Source organism: Podarcis liolepis, assembly GCF_965112155.1.
Source record: "Podarcis liolepis genome assembly, chromosome: 4".
Taxonomy (NCBI): Eukaryota; Metazoa; Chordata; class Lepidosauria; order Squamata; family Lacertidae; genus Podarcis; species Podarcis liolepis.
Genome location: NC_139558.1, coordinates 74,338,188 through 74,355,857, shown reverse-complemented (window position 1 = coordinate 74,355,857; position 17,670 = coordinate 74,338,188). Strand labels below are relative to the sequence as shown.

Genomic DNA, 17,670 nt, shown 5'->3' with positions numbered 1-17,670 from the left:
ATTTAACATCAGTGACTGATTAACAAAAACAGTTTTAAGATTTTCAACTCACTGCTCAAAAATGGATGGCTTCTCTCTGCTTCCCCAGTTACTTCAAAACTCTGCATCCTCAGAGCTGCCGAAACTCCAGCTGTTTGATATTGTGCTGCTGAAGGTGGGGGGCACAGGAGCACTCCAGATGAAAGATGGTGCTGAAAAGAAATTGAACAGTGGTGTTTCGATAAGATCCTCAGTGGGAAACGGGCTCCTTTAAATTTGCTCATTCAGGCTGTTGTGCCAGTGAGATTTCTCATACATCCTGCTATGGTGAATTTATTCACCCTCCCAGGCCATCTAATTCTGAATGAGAAAATAAACAGGGTAGTTGAAGTGGGGAGGGAACAAGACTCCACCCCAAATCAGAACCCCAAATCCAAATAGTCATAAACTATGACAAAGTCAGATTCTGATCTGAATTTTGTGATTTGTTTTTATCTCTAACAATGGAACTCAAATAATTACATGCTTCCAGCTAGCAGAAGTTCAGAGGTGGAAATGTATGCTATTGATTTACCACTGAAAAAAAAAGTCCTCTGCAGTTTTCTCAGCACTGTGGGTTGGTTTCTTTGCTTAAGGCCCAAATCGTGAATTTCATGTTTCATTTTAAAACTATTGAAAAATAAATACTGAGTTTGGGCAACCAATAACCCAAATGAAAATAGAATCTGGGTGAGAGTCGGACAGAGAATAACAGCTGTAGGGTAATGTGAATATAATGTCTACCAGTGAATACATTTTTAAGCCTTTTTTAAAAAATGTATTGTTGGCGTGTTGGGGGTCTCCAGAACATGTTGGTGGTGAGATGATTAAGGAGAGCTTTTATTATTTCATTATGAAGACCAGCTAATCTGAGGGAGACAGCCTGCATTAGAAGTGATCAGAAGTCACTGCCACTGCTATAAGAGAGGCAAGGATCACTTTCAGAATGAAGTGAATAAGAAGCCCTTAGCTTAAAGACTTTAGAAGCTGGTTTCACTTTGTTTACTTTTGTTATAAGGCTATTTGTTCGTTTGATAATCCATAGGAAATGGGATAGTTTCTCTCCGGAATTAAACAAACAAACAAAACCTTGTTTGGTCAGTGAAGAGATTAGAAGAGAGTTTTAGAGAAGGGATTCAGGAATTAGACATCTTTTGACATGAAAGCAAGAGAAAATTAAACAAGAAATTAGAGAAGATAAAGACAGAGAGGGCTGTGTAAATGAAACTGTGGGAGTTTACTTACACATTGCAAAAGTGTCTTGTTGGGTTTTCAAATCCTCCATTGGTGGATTGATCCTGACTGATCTGCCTTGGTGTAAAAATCAAACAACATGGTATTTTATTGAAGACAGCAGAACAGACTTACGTAGGAACAACTAAAACAGTGTTTAAAACAGTACAAAAAAAGTTAAAGATAGGTATTTCTTACACGTGGTTTTTAAACCTTTTTAAACCTTTTCACCCAACTGGAAATGTTTTAATATGCCTGTAGGCAGCTCGAAGGGACACGGGTGGCGCTGTGGGTTAAACCACAGAGCCTAGGACTTGCCGATCAGAAGGTCAGCGGTTCGAATCCCCGTGATGGGGTGAGCTCCCATTGCTCAGTCCCTGCTCCTGCCAACCTAGCAGTTTGAAAGCACATCAAAGTGCAAGTAGATAAATAGGCGGGAAGGTAAACGGCGTTTCCGTGCGCTGCTCATGCTGGCCACATGACCCAGAAACTGTACGCCGACTCCCTCAGCCAATAAAGTGAGATGAGCGCCGCAACCCCAGAGTCGGTCACGACTGGACCTAATGGTCAGGGGTCCCTTTACCTTTAGGCAGCTCGAAGGTGCTGGGAGGTTGACACAATTGCAAGCATTAACAACTCATCCATCCTGAACACTCTCTAATCTCAGGTTTGAAATCTTCTTTCTGGACAGAAGATCTATCAGAAAAAACTCCACCTTTTTTTTAGCAGAAAAAGTAGGTGGCATAGGGTCTTTCTCCACAAGGAACATTGCTGGTTCAGTTGAGGAAGTGATCATTGTGTTTTTGGATGTAGAGCTCAGCAGCCTGCCATCTGAAGGGATACAGGCTCCCCATCCCTAATATATAGCTTTCCCAAGCAGACTTCCATCCAGGCACTGACCACATAGAGAACTGTTTAGCTTCAGCAAAATGGCTGCATTATATATTTTTAGACCATAGATGTTCCATCATACCTGACCATTGGGCCATGTTGGCTGTGCCTGATGGGAAGCAGAGTTGTGTGTCATCAGCATATTGATCACACTTTGCCTCAAAATTCTGAATAACTGTGCCCAGTGGCTTGATGAAAATGTTAAACAGCACTGGGGACAAGATGGTACCCTGTGGCACACCACAGTGCAAGGACCATGGAGCTGAAACACAGTTTCCCAATGCTACACTCTGGATACGACCTTGTAGGTAGGATCAGAACCACCAATACACATCCCACAAATCCAATCAAAGAGGATACCATGGTCAATGGTATCAAGAGCTGCCAAGAGACTGAGAAGCAGAGTCACACCCTCTCTATATCACTCTTGGTATGGGTCATGATTCAGCCCCCAAACCACACCTGACCCCAGGTAATACTGTATATATCCTCCAGGAATATATCCTTCTCTACCACCTGGTATTTGCAACCAGGTGGTAGTTGTTATAAACCATAGGATCTAGAGTGGGCTTCTTCACAAGTGTTTAATGGAAGAAGGCACCACTCTGTCACATAAAGAAACATTCACCATAGCCTGGACCCATCTGATCAACCCTTCCCAACTGGCATTCATTATTGCAAGAGTCTTGTCCGCAGCACCGAGCCTCATAAACTGAAATCAGTCCCACAGAGTATGGGGAGACACTGCATTGAACACCTCAACTAGATTCACAACATGGCTTGCAAGGTGCTGCAGAGTTGAGCAACTTTGTCCTCAAAAGTGAAAACCATGAGCAGAGAGAATCTTCTGCGTGCATAGTTGTGACTATGGGGAATCTCTGCAAATATTATAACCATGAACGTAAGTTAGGGTCAGGGTCTCCCTCTTCCATGTACATTCACTAGAACATCTGAAAGCGGCTTCCAAAAGTGTGTTGTGTGGCAGGCATGGTAAGTCACAATTTGTGCTTGTAGCAAACTATTCAGATAACTTGGCCTCTCTGTAAAATACAATATGGAAAGAAAGAAAGAAAGAAAGAAAGAAAGAAAGAAAGAAAGAAAGAAAGAAAGAAAGAAAGAAAGAAAGACAGTCCACCACAGTTAAGAATGGCCATTTTAACTGGCCCTTGTCTACCATGTTCAATGACTTCATAATGTATTTATTTGCTTCTCTTTGTCTTTGTTGCTATGATCAGTGCTCCTCCCTTTTTTGGCAGCTTAATAAACTTGAAATTTGAATGATGCAGGCTCAATGTTTCTTTGCTTCTAAAGTTTATATTTTAAAACATAAATTCCATTTTCAAGATGTGAGGTTGTTTAACTTTCCTAATCTTTTCAACTTGTCTTCCCCTCCTTCTGCTCACATCCTGAGTGTGAATCATAGTTGGATTAATCCGGCATGAAGCACATTGTGTGTGAGCAATAACAGACTTACTAAAGTGTACAGCTCTGATAAAAGGCAGCCTTGATGACTTCTGTCAGGAATCCCCCAGAAATCATGTGGGGTGGTGGTGGGGACAAATCTCCCACCAACCAACCAACCTATGCACTGGTTACCGAATGTAGAGCTATGGGAGGCACCTCAATGAGCATGTCAGGAAATCTCCACAGTGTTTTAAGTCCCCTCAGCCCACCTCAAAGAAGAAAGAAATCTTTCTTTTTCAAAAAAACAAAACAAAAAAACACCTGCCTCTTTCTTTTTCTGCAACGCAAAACATTCCATGGACTGCATGGTGACCTACAAAATTGCTAGGTCAGACCAAATCCCATTGCTCCTGTCCGCCACACTGCCTCAGCAGAAGTGAACCAAATTGTCTCTTCTCTGCTTAGTTGCTAGGGAGGGGTTCATGCAAGTATGTTAATGGGTTTAGCAAACCCTCGGACTATGAGATGAAAGAGACTTGCCAGCTTCCTTAGTTCATCTTCAAGTTGACTCTCCCTTCCCCCTTTCTTTGTCTTTTCTGGCTGATCATGTTCCCACTTCATTACATCAAGTATGCCAGATTTTACCTACTCGTGGAAGGCTGCTTTGCATTACAGATACTTCACCGATAGAATACATTTTATCCTTCACAACCACTTTATCTCCCTGTAAAATACCCCCTACAGAGCAAACTTATCATCTCTACTCGGGAGTAAGCTCACTATGCACAGTGGGACTTCCTTAAGCAGCATGGCTCTGAATATTGGTTGTGGTGGAAGAACACAAACAGGAGAGTGCTGTTTGTTGTGCTTGGGTCCTGCTTGTGGGTTTTTCGTTGGCATCTAGTTGGCATCTGGCTGGCCATTGTATGAACAGGATGCTGGGCTAGATGGGTCTTTGATTTGACCTGACAAGGCTCTTCTTTAGTTTGCATATTCTTAAAGTGTGTTCAGGATTTCGGCCTTAGTGGTCCTAGAATCTGTCACTATTTAAATACAGAATATTTACGTTACATCAGGCAAGACTATCTATTTAGCCCAGTTATGCTTTTTCTGATTTGCATTAGTTCTCTAGGGCCTTGGGCTGAGGCATTTCATTGATCCTTTTAACTGGAAATACCAGGGATTGCACCTGAAGTCTGTTGCACTGAAAGTATGTGCTCTACCATTGAGCTATGATTCCCTCTCCCCCCATTTAATGTGGGGAGTATTTACTTCATCCTGTTTTTAGCTGTCAACTCTCTTGATTGAATCTGTCCATTTTGGTTTCTTATTTTTCAATTTTAAGTTCTCCACATACCCATGTAAGTTTACAGTCTTTTTTAAAAAAAGTCCTTGTGAAAATTTACCAACGTTTCAGAGCAATTTCTCCTGATAAACATATTTTTGTATGTACTGTTACCGAAGATAACACATTTTTGCAAGGCAGTTTTCCCTGATATAAAGCATTTGGTATGTTATTTTCACCAACAGATCTGTTTATTTGTTTCATAAAATTTATATACGTCTTGATTGTAGAAAAAACACACCTCAAAGCAGTTTCTGCATTTTGCATTTGCCTTCATATATGCATTTCTGTAAAACTACTTAAGCAGAAAACTGCCCTGCAAAAATCTGAGAAGTGAGAATTTCAATTTTCAGTTTGTGCATTGTTCCGGAAAGTGTAAATTTTATAGATGCACCCTTAAATGTGAACTGAATAAAATTTCTTCCTTGTCCCTACTTGTCCCACAGCACCGGGCTCTAAGTCAACTATTGCTGGTGGCAACCAGCACCTCCATGTAGTATTATCCTTCTCCCCCATTACATTAGGAACACTCACTGTCCTGGCTCTTCTGGGATGAAGAAGTTAAACTTGAAATCAGTGTGGGACATAGCCAAAGAAAAGGGACAGCAGGTGGATTGCATGGCTAGGCTAGCTAAGATGTTGATCTAACATGGCCCCTGCCTGCTTGATTAAGAGCTAAAAAAATTCCCCCTCAACATGGACAGCACCTTTCAGTAATCCTGTTAGCCAGTGCTCTTCCTGGGGGGGGGGGCAGTGCCAGTACTGTGTACCCCTGAGTACCCCCAGAAGAAAGCATTGCTGTTAGCTACAATAAAGCCTTTAGGACAGGCAGAAACACAGCTTTGAGGGGCATGTTAACAGTAACCTTTCATGAGTTTTTGGGATAAGTCGGGCTCTCGTTCTAAATCCATATATAAAAACCACAACCACAAGAGGATGAGCAAGCCCATCAGATATAACTGCATGTCTTTTGCCTCTTAGACAGTGACAGGTAAAGTTGTTGGTTCAACAGTCTACCTATATTTTAAGGGCACATGTTTTGTTACATGGGTATGAAATGAAGTAATATGTTCCTGGCTATACCACCCACTGGGTTCATCTCTAAAGCACTATATGGGCCTCCATCTCAAAGCAAGCAGAAGAATCAAATGTCCTGCTTAAGACCTTTATATATTGCTTAATTACATTTCTAAGCAATGTATATAAAAATAAACCCTATAGCAAATAAAATAATAAAAAGTCATAATCAAACCAAACATTACCTTAAAATGCCTGCTGGAATAAGAGTTTTTGCCATGTGCCTGAAGTTCAGCAAGAAAGGCGCCAGTCTAACATCAGTCAGGAAGGAGATATCAGTCACAATATTGAATGGACAGTCTTCAAAACTTTTAACAAACTTTTCTTTCCTGGAGCTAATTCTAAGAAACTTCTGATATTCTGCCTACATTTTACTCTGCTTCATTTCATTTCATTTCATTTCATTTCATTTCATTTCATTTCATTTCATCTCATTGCTCCAACTTTTTACTGACCTGGACCACCCAAAACAAATGCTCTTCCTTCTTGATGTTGAGTCCAGTAGCTCAGCAACCAATGCTTATTTAGGCCATCATTCTCCTTCACAATTCTGAAGAAATTCCACTGCTGTGTACAGACGGGGATTGGCAAGAATATCTTATAAAATGAATAACAGAACAAGACTCCTGCTAGCATTCTTCCATAAATTAGCTCCTGCTGCAGTGTCTTAGACATCGTTCTTAAACAGCACCAAAACAATTTAAGTGACTTTGCTAACGGCATGTTCCTATGGGTCCTATAAATCAGGCATAGGCAAACTCAGTCCTCCAGATGTTTTGGGACTACAACTCCCATCATCCCTGACCACTGGACCTGTTAGCTAGGGATGGTGGGAGTTGTACTCCCAGAACATCTGGAGGGCCGAGTTTGCCTATGCCTGCTATAAAGCCTTATCCAACACTTTAACCATCACACACCACACCAGCTCTCATGGCATTCTGGTGGCAGTTGCAATGGGTTTGTTTATCAGCAACGTGAAGTCTGACAGCCTCTAAATAAGTGGCTCCTAGCACCACTCCCTATTTGCTCTTCCTTTTTTATGACGCAAGCAGAATTGCAATCGACTTTCCACACTATTGAGAATATTGGGCTTTCTTTATGTGAACACCCCACTATGTTCTGTCCGTACCAATTAGTGTTGCACAGTTGTTGTGGGTGTGCTCGTTTGAACCTCAGCACACATTCACTGTTAACTCTGGCGGTGGGGGCCATTTTATTACCATACTCTGTTTATTTTTTAAAAAAGTAGTCTTTTACTTAGTGCTAAAATACTTTTTGCAGGTGTAGCACATCTGGATCCCAAGGTGCTTTAGAGTGCTTTAATTGAAGTTGGACATCAATTGGAGAAGTCTGGGAGAATGGAATTATGTTAATTTACAGAAAATTCAGAGCATGCACACACACGCACACACACGCGCGCACACACACACACACACACACACACACACAGTGAGAGCACTAAGCAGCCCCAATTTGTTTTCATTAATATAGATCTCACACAGTTCTGTCAAATCAGAACTGTGTAAAAAATAATCTTTTTTTTTAAGAACAAGCAAACTACAGTTTAATCCTGTAAGCAGGAGATGAGTACACAACATATTCAGGATATTTTCTGCAAGGCTCCACCCAGTGTTATCAACAACAAGCACTGTAATAGCAATGCATATGGCGAGTGAAAAAAACAGTAGTGGGTGGAATATCATGTGCCAATTGCACACATAAAATATCTGAACTTCTTCGTATGATAATGCCCCCGTTTAGACAAATCCCGGGAGAAGAGAGGTATGCTGGTGATGTTGTAGATCTTCCCTAAGCTGTGTCCATGTGTGATTATTCCTCATGATTACTCCTCAAGAGCAAGTCACAACAGCAAATGCACTTTCAATGCACTGCTTTTTTGAAGCTTAATTCTGAATATATCCGAAAGCAGGTCTTTGACCCCTATGGTAAACCCCGAACCTTCCCACTGAACTCTCATTTCCCACAATCCCAACATCTATGGCAGCTGCTTCAATTTACAGTGGTACCTCGGGTTAAGTACTTAATTTGTTCCGGGGGTCCGTTCTTAACCTGAAACTGTTCTTAACCTGAAGCACCACTTTAGCTAATGGGGCCTCCTGCTGCCGCTGCACCGCCGGAGCACGATTTCTGTTCTCATCCTGAAGCAAAGTTCTTAACCTGAAGCACTATTTTGGGTTAGCAGAGTCTGTAACCTGAAGCGTATGTAACCTGAAGCATATGTAACCTGAGGTACCACTGTACTAGCATCATTGAGACCCACCAGGAGTGTTCCTATTTGTAGATCATATGTGGCAGTACTCAGAAAAGATACTGATCTTCCTCTGTAGGAGAATGCAGACACTGATTACCTGTATGAGTGGCTTCAATTCCTACAAGAGCAATGAAAAAAAATCTTTTCATAAAAAAAATGTTAAAAAAGCTAAGAAACTTGCTACTGTACCACCAACACAGACAGTCCACATACACATTTCCTGTGTTGCTTGGAGCCGAAACTAGTATTCACAGCAAAGTTCTCACTGACTTGGCAAAGTTCACCATTCTGGATGGCACGCAGCTTTGCCTTCTGCAAAAATTGGTATGAGCTTGGATTAGCTTTGTGCCACCCACTGCCAATGTTTTTAACTGCAATATCTCCTGCTGGGAATGTCTGGACCTAGGTTAGCTGTGAGCCCATTAAAATCAATATGCACAACAGAATGGGAAAACTGATTTTTCCCTGGCAGGGATGCCTCGCTTTATTAAGTTAGGGTCATCATGTTTATGCTTCCAGACAGCCCCTACATGCTTCCCAATTTTGGGATCACTCACAGTAGCGCTGTCTCTAAACCAATGTTAAGTTTTGTTAAAGGTTTTGTAACTCTCAGGCTGTGGCCTCTCTCTCCTCAGTAGGGTGGCCATGGGTCCTAATTTATTGAGGACTATATTTGAAGGACACAGGTGGCGCTGTGAGTTAAACCACAGAGCCTAGGGCTTGCCGATCTGAAGGTCGACGGTTCGAATCCCCACGACGGGGTGAGCTCCCGTTGTTGGTCCCTGCTGCTGCCCACCTAGCAGTTTGAAAGCACATCAAAGTGCAAGTATATAAATAGGTACCGCTCCGGCGGGAAGGGAAATGGCGTTTCCGTGCACTGCTCTGGTTCACCAGAAGCGGCTTAGTCATGCTGGCCACGTGACCCAGAAGCTGTACGCTGGCTCCCTCGGCCAATAAAGTGAGATGGGTGCCGCAACCCCAGAGTCGGTCATGACTGGACCTAATGGTCAGGGGTCCCTTAACCTTTACTTATCCACTATTTGAAGGAAATATCCAGTCCAAGCCCAGTTTAAAGACAAAGGAGCATAAGAAGAGAGAGATCAGGGGCCTTGAAGCTGCCCATCAACAGCACTTGGACTGAGCAAGCACGCAGGTCACCTGGTCACAATCACCTCACTACAGTAAGGTGCTCTGTATTTCTCTAATAGTAACTCATTCTACATTTGCAAGTTTTATGTCCTCTTTAGGGAGGTGATGTGTTTCCTCTCTTTTTTAGCATTTAAAATAAACAACTCATATCATATAAAGTAATACATACCACACAAGTGTCTCGGAAAAACAGAGATCTCCCCTGCCCCCTCCCCCCGCAAAAGCACAGTGGCCATTTTGGGTGTTGTGATATTGTGCATTCAGGGCTTTTTCCAAGGCTGTGATCTTGTGCAGTGGCCCAAACTCATGTTTTGGGGCACCATAAGAGCATGACAGGGACGCGGGTGGCGTTGTGGGTTAAATCACAGAGCCTAGGACTTGCCAATCAGAAGGTCGGTGGATCAAATCCCTGCGACGGGGTGAGCTCCCGTTGCTCCGTCCCTGCTCCTGCCAACCTAGCAGTTCGAAAGCACCTCAAAGTGCAAGTAGATAAATAGGTACTGCTGTGGCAGGAAGGTAAATGGCGTTTCCGTGTGCTGCTCTGGTTCGCCAGAAGTGGCTTAGTCATGCTGGCCACATGACCTGGAAGCTGTACGCTGGCTCTCTCGGCCAATAAAGCGAGATGAGTGCCACAACCCCAGAGTAGGTCACGACTGGACCTAATGGTCAGGGGTCCCTTTACAGGGGTACCTTTAAGAGCATGACCTTTTAAAAAGTGCCTCTTTGGGGCTCCATCATCTCATGCTGTTCATGTGACTTGCATGGGAGCACAGAAAGGAAGATGCATGCCCCGGTTTTGGCTCACCATGTTGGAGGGTATGGTAATATAATACATTGCAAAGCAATCAGAAGTTACAAATGTCTTCCAATAACATTGTATTTCCTGTTAAGAATACTCTATACAGCAAGGGAAGCTAGTCCCATGCTGCTTAAAAGGTCCAAGCCCAATTCTTAACCCCCCCCCCAAAAAAACCCTATAAATCAGGGCTGGGGAATCTGTAGGTCTTCTGATGTTGGCCTACAACTCCCTTCATCCCTATTGGCCATGCTGAGTCAGGCTGATGGAGGGATACAGGGTCTCCCTTGGTTGAAGGAATTGTAAGTGGTGGTGGTGATGATGATGAGAATTGGCTTTGGATTACATGCTCCAGGACCAATTCCTTCTCTTTTATCTGTGAGAATAATGTGTCCTGACTTGTCAAGTTTACCTGCATGTTGCCTTGGAGATATTTCTCTTGTTCCTTTCGCCACAGGAGACTGGAGCTGCCAACATTAGGGCTCAAGGTTGACATTTTGGGACAAAATGGGGCTAAAATTTGCTGCTCCAAAATTGCCCTTCACAACTGTGGCTTTCATATTGCCTCATCATCAGCACCATCTTACTTCATAATCATCATTCAAAAGAGCGTGTGGGTTCTAAAGCATCTAAAAGGAGCTGGCAAGTTGGCACAACCGTTCTATCCTACCCTTCACGTTTCCATCCCTTCCTGCTTACACTGCCACCTCTATGTGCGTCACTGGCTGCAAGGAGAGTGTTTCAAAATATGATCGAAATAAGCTAGCATTTATTCAGTTTGGCATCTCCAGGCGCTCCCTCTTTTCTCTCCCCTCGCCCCTAATCCAAGCTAATGCCTTCCAGATGAGGTGCTAGCAGCTGCTAATTGCGTTTGGATCCATCCTGATTTGTGCTTCAGTCAGCAAGGCACCTCACTAATGGATCTGAGATTTGGCAGTGGTCCTGGGACCAGTGTCAAAGAAAATAGATGAGAGGGGGAAGAAAGGGGGGGGGGAGAGAGAAAGTTCAATAAAGGAAAACTATCGCAGCCAGAATCTGAATCCTGATAAGGTTTGTGGCTCTCCCAAGTTGTGGGATTTCAGACGGCACAACTTCATTCCTTTCTGCAGGCAGAAATCCGACACCTGCCCTGGCTGGCCCTCCACGGTTCTTTCCGATCACTTGGCAGGGAGTACATTGCTCTAAGGGAGGCTCATGTTCTAAGGCTGACAGCCATGCAGAGCTATAACACACCTGGGCTTTATGAACACTGGGCCCATGCAGGGCCTCTGCTGGCTTGAACTACTGGAGATAATTTTCTTGGAGCCAAGCTGGAAAAAAGAGGCCCTTTAAGGGGGGTGGGGGTGGAAGCAGCAAACCTGGGCCTAAAGCATTTTCTTTCTCTTTCTCTTTTTTCTTTCTTTAATCAATCACTTGCATTCATCGTTCCATTTTGCATACACGGCAGCAGAAAGGAAAGCCAAGTTGGCTGGATGGAATTCTAAATCCTTGCAAGGCAGGAAATACAGTCAGACAAGACAGAGAAGCAACAGAGGAGACACACAGGCACAAGGGAAAGACGGAAAATGTGCTAGATTAGGAAGGGCAAAAACAGGAAAAGAGAGTGATAAGTGATGCAGGTACACTAGTAAATGTACACTGATACACTTTTTCAACCAAGACATACAGGTTTCCCCAGCTGGATAAATAGGACTTCACCCCAAGTGTCTCCTTTGTGGGGTTTTAGTTTTGTTTTAAATGTAATTCCTCGTTGGGTGTTGATAAGTGTTTTTAATTAACTGTAGAGTGCATCACCTTGAGACGTTAGTTTAGAAGGTGATTAATAAACCAACAATAATATATAATATGCACTGGAGAAGAATATTTCCTACAAACACAGAAGCCAATAAGGCAACCCGCAAACATCTTATTTAAGCCAGTGTGGTGTAGTGGATAAGAGCGGTAGTCTCGTAATCTGGGGAACCGGGTTCGCGTCTCCACTCCTCCACCTGCAGCTGCTGGGTGACCTTGGGCCAGTCACACTTCTCTGAAGTCTCTCAGCCCCACTCACTTCACAGAGTGTTTGTTGTGGGGGAGGAAGGGAGAGGAGAATGTTAGCCGCTTTGAGACTCCTTCGGTTAGTGATAAAGCGGGATATCAAATCCAAACTCTTCTTCTTAATATACCATAATGTTTACTTGAGTCTGGGCGATATCTTTCTTAATCCTGATAGATATCTGGATCATACAATGGTGTTTTGTGTAGCTACTAGGCAAGGTCCAGGTGCTTGAGGGTTCATGGATATCAGTCACCACACGTTCTCCACCTTTAAAGTACCACATTGTATACCACCTTCAAGCTCATGGAAAGGGCCAAGATCCATGAGCTTTCCCCTGGCCTACGGTATGATAACACTGCATGTTCTTTCACCTGTACATGAAGGAAGGATCCCCAATCAAGCACATTAATCCTTCCTAAATGATCATGCTTGGAATTGGAAACAAATCCTACTCAAGTAAAACTGCCCATTGAGGTCAAATGACCCAATATTTTGTTGTGTCATTTCCCTACCCCCATCCCATAATGTAAGCCCATTTGTTCCATAAAGGTGGTTTTCTAAGCACTTTATCTAGATCTTTAGTTGAACGGATGTCTTCCTTCCTTCCTTCTGCACAGCACTGCATTGCTTTTCTGTTATTCTGTCATTAAGTTGCTTTGTGGTTTTATTTTATCGTTTCAATGTAAAATTTATTTGTTTTTACTTGTTACATTTTTGCAACTTGCCCTAGGGCCATTTGGTGAAGGGCGGGCTAAAAATACAAGGGCAAATAATAAACAAACGGTTCCCTGAATTATGGGAGACAACTAATTTTCTCTTGCTGTCTCTGTGTGTAGAATGCTAGAAACTTGTTGGTGGGGCTGTGGCAGGTTTTGTGTGCTACGGATGCACAGCAATGCAAAGAAAATTTTACGTGGAATGGAGGAAGGAAATGTTGTTGCATGCCAGAGGTGCTGTTTTCTTCATACATTCCTACCCAATCCTGCAAGGCCTCACAATGACCAAAAAGATCTAGCAGGGTCCCAGAAACCTCACTGTTAAAAATGAGATCCGCTTCCATTCCTCTGTTTTCGGTGCTACAATTGCCTTTCCAGAAGACGGCCGCAGAAAACATCTGAATGTTTAGGGCTACTTTTCCCTCCTTTTTGCATACAACAATTACTTAACTTGCAGAAACCGTTAGGCTTCGTACTGCAGAAAGCCAGTGTGGCATAGTGGCTGGAGTATCAGACTAGTAGTCATGGAGGTAACTAGGTAAGGAATAGGAAGCAGAGACTATGAATAAATAGACAAGTCTCCCAACCGAGGGATGTCAAAGTGGAGCTCCCTGGGGATGTTGGGACCTGTGCTTTTTATCTAGATCATAAATTATCTAGAGTTGTTATTTATTAAATTTATATACCGTACTGCCCTTCATCTAAAGATCACACAGCGGTTTACAACAACAACAACAACAACAACAACAACAACAACAACAACAACAACAACAGAATTAAGGGTGAGCAGGGAGGTAGTCAAGTTGCTGAGGGAACCAAATTGTTCAGTAAGCTAAATAAAAAAAGTGGTTGTGAAGAGCCATGAAAGGATCTTTCCAAACTAGGTGAATGGGCAGTAAAGTGGCAAGGGCAGTTCAATGAAAGCAAGTGTTAAGTAATGCATTTTGAGGCCTCATTGGGTCTAAACTGGCAGTGACTTCCCAGGAGCAACACCTTGGGGCCATAGCAGATACCTTAAGTAAGATTTTTTAAAAATACAAATTCCACACTAGGGATCATTAGAAAAGGGACTGAAAATAAACCTGCCAATATTATATTACAATTATTCAAATCTATGGTACAACCACACTTGGAATCCTCTGTATAGTTCTGCTCATCTCACCTCAAAAAGGATATGGTAAATCTGTGGAAGTTTCACAAATGGGCAGACGGATGGAGCATCTCCCAAATGAGGAAAGGTGACAACGTTTGGGTTTTTAAATATAGCTCAGAGAAATGGTGAGTAAATGAATGAGGGGTATAAAATTATGCATGCTGTGAAGAAAGTGGATAGGGGGAAGTTTTTTCTGTCACCTAACACTAGAAGTTGTGCAAATCCAATGTTTGGATGTTTCCTATGAAAAGAGGTTACATTTGGGCTTTTTTAGTTTAAAGAAACGGTAAAACGAGGGGCATGACTGAAGTGAACCAAGTGACTAGATTTTTCACCCTGTCTTGCAATACTAGATGCCAGGGTCATTGAATGAAACTGAATGTTGGAGGACAAAGGACTGACAAAATAAAATACTAGCCAGGATGGCTATGCACCATCTCCTGAATCAGAGGCAGTATGGACCTTTATACCAGTTGCTGTGGAACAAAACAGAGAAACAAATGCAGCATTTTTAGAAATATCAAAGGTGCGACTACCTGGAATAACAACCAGGAGATACAAAGCTCCTGGTGACGATATTAGATACATTGGCAGGTGTCATTCTCCTTAGTAAATGCTAGCAACCTGCACTGCCTAAACCGCAACTAGATCGCTTTTGGGAATTTAAACACACTTCTCTGCAAACTGTGAAGCCATAGGCCTCAGCTCAAGAGGCAGCCTTTGCCTAGAGTGGACTGAGCCAATAGAAACTCCTCAAAACTCTGGCTGAAAAATAGTTCTTTCATCAACTTTGCAATTGTTGGCAGAGCTCATAGGGAGTTTCCACTAGACTATGATTCATTTACTGAATGAAATCTGATCCTGGCCAGTGAGAAGAGGGAGATGTAAAGACAGACAGAAACACCACAGACTTTAAGATTCAGGCAGGGCCAAGGAATAGAAAAACAGCAGCCAAGGATAAGCAGAAGTGCTTTAAATGTGTACTGTGAAGGAGGAGGAAATTGACAAGCTGGAACATGTGCATAGGAGGGCAACCATGATGATCAAGGGTCTGGAAACTAAGCCTTGTGATGAACAGTTGAAGGAGCTGAGTATGATTAGCCTGGAAAAGAGAAGACTGAGAGGAGATTTGACAGCCACCTACAAATATGTAAAGGGCTGTCACATGGGGGCTAGGACCTGTACCAATAGATTCAAGTTTCAAGAAAGGAGATTCCAACTAAATGTCAAGAACTTTCTGACAGTAAGCACTGTTTGGGAGTGGAACAGTCTCCCTCAGGAGGTTGTGGACTCTCCTTTTTTAAAAGCAGAGGTTGGGTGGCCATGTGTCATAGATGCGTTAGCTGTGATCCCTGCATTGCAAGAGGTTGGACTAGATGACCCTCGGGGTCCCTTCCAACTCTACAATTCTATGATTCTGTTCCATTTCACCTAGTATTTCCAACTGTCTCCCACAACAGGTATTCAGCATCTGCAGCCACTGAATATTCTCAGTCTTCATTGAGCTATTTTGTGGCTTTTTACACACTTAGGGCTCCCCACCTAAAGATTGTGTAAACTATTTCTGAAAACTTTGGGGTTCCCCTGAACATGCCAATACCTCCTTCTTATTTCACAGAAGCCCTACAGATACTACCGATGGGTATGCAAGAATGAGTATGCAAGAATAGTCCTACCAGGACTATTATTACTATTATAATTATTACTAAAATCTCCTAAAAGTTAATGAGGGCGACTGACACCTCTCACTAGGGAGGGTGTTACACATGGGAAACCACTACCAAGAAGGCCCTGTCATGGCTCACTGCCAACCAGGCCTCTTCTGATTATCATATGGCTCAAGGTGTTTGATAGTGGGGAAGGCGCTCTTTTAGGTACCAGGGTCCGAAGCTATACTTGGATCTCAAGATGGCAATGAGGTGGAAAAAGTCCAAGGAATGGCCTTGTACACTTGGCTTGGCACATACTCTCACACACATACCACCAGAGATGTCGAACTGCAACATGGGGAAGCACTTAATTATTGCCATGTGTGCTTGTGTATCTGTTTGGGGCACTGATGTCCAAGTACTGACTCTGTAGCAATATCCTCATTTTAAATGGAAGTAAAGATTGATGCTCTACCAAAAGCCTCAGAAGGTAATTTTTAAAAAAGAATTTAGAATTTGCTGGCATAATAAAAGTTAAATAGGTTTGCAATGCTTAAATTCTTCTGAGTTTTAAGGGGAGGGATGGAACTACAGGGCGGGGAATGTTCTGAGCCAAACAGGACTATGCAGGCTGCAGCCTTTCTGCTTTCAGCGTGATCACTCAGTTATGTTGTTCTTACGGGGTTTGAACTGAGGAACATCTGCACTAAGGCTTCCTTCACATAATTTATTTTACCTCTGAGATATCCTTCCTCCTCCTCTTCATTTTTGAGTCCTGGGGATTTGACTGTGGTGTTTGCGTAAGATTACTCCAGGTTTCTTGACAGTAAGTCCCCTTGATTTATTGTACCCCACTTCCAATAACAAAAGACTTGTGGAAAAGTCATCTACTTAAGTTGTGGGCAATGGTTTCTCTCTTTAAAACAAAAAACGGATCACACACACATTCTACTAGCTGTACAGTGCTGTGTAACAGAGAATGCTTTATAATTTGCTCCCTTCCATTTTTGCAAAATAAAATTACCCCTTTAGCTATGAGGTTACACTGGTTCATGTGTTTATTGTGGAGATCTGATGTGAGCTTACACAGAACAAAAGAGAAGGGAAGGTGGGAGACTGGCAGCAGAATAGCCTACTTCACGTAGCAAAATGTTAAACTGGCTCTGACTGCATGCTGTAATCCAGGGTAGACAACCTGGTACCCTCCAAATGTTCGCTGGACTACAACTCCCATCAGCTCCAACCAGCACATCCAAACTACACTGCTATGTTTTCATCCGGGGGTATTTTATTGCTTTGTTGCATTGTGTTGTAGCTTTGTTCAACTTTCAACACACTGGCGGTTTCTCTGTCTAATTGCTACTATATAGTATTAGTTATTTGTAAACTACTTAGAAACTGTCCTACGTATTAAGCAGTATATAAATATATTTAAATGAATAAATGAATGAATTGATGAGCCATCAAACCCCTAACCACTCAAATTAGAACAAAAACGTAATTTACGCTAGAAGAGAGAACAGTGTGAAGCTAAAAATGGGGAAATGGCAGCTGCAAACTCCCCTGCAAATATGTTTCAGTTCAGTTCCCTTGTAGCTCAGAAGGCTGTAAATTACACTGGCAGTGTAATGTTTCTTAGTGGTGCTCCAGAGGTATATAAAAGAGCCCAGAAATTATGTGAGGCCAGTTAAGGGATAAAAGACTCCTTGTAAAGATTCGTGAAATCCTGTCCTGCTCCATAGCATCTCCCCCCACCCTGGGCACTCCCCACCCAAATAAAACAAAACTTGGCTTTTTCAGTTTGTCACTTTCTGTGCCGGTAGTATCTCTCACTACCATCCAAACAAATTAGGGAACAAAAACTTCATTCCTAGAAATGGACCCCCCAAAACACTAAATGGACCAAGAACAGGGAAAATAGTTCAGTCC

The 17,670-nt window shown here is 42.7% G+C and overlaps 1 protein-coding gene across 1 annotated transcript in view; it reads right to left on the bottom strand.

Moving 5' to 3' along the window:
• Nucleotides 1–17,670, bottom strand: part of BOC (BOC cell adhesion associated, oncogene regulated) — a 128,986-nt gene that overhangs the window by 68,967 nt on the left and 42,349 nt on the right. The window contains exons 3-6 of the mRNA XM_083500886.1: nucleotides 8,250–8,358; nucleotides 6,424–6,565; nucleotides 1,264–1,329; nucleotides 53–191 (exon numbers count right to left, since the gene is read on the bottom strand). The gene's annotated coding sequence lies outside the window, so the exon portion shown is untranslated. The remainder of the gene's footprint in view (nucleotides 1–52; nucleotides 192–1,263; nucleotides 1,330–6,423; nucleotides 6,566–8,249; nucleotides 8,359–17,670) is intronic.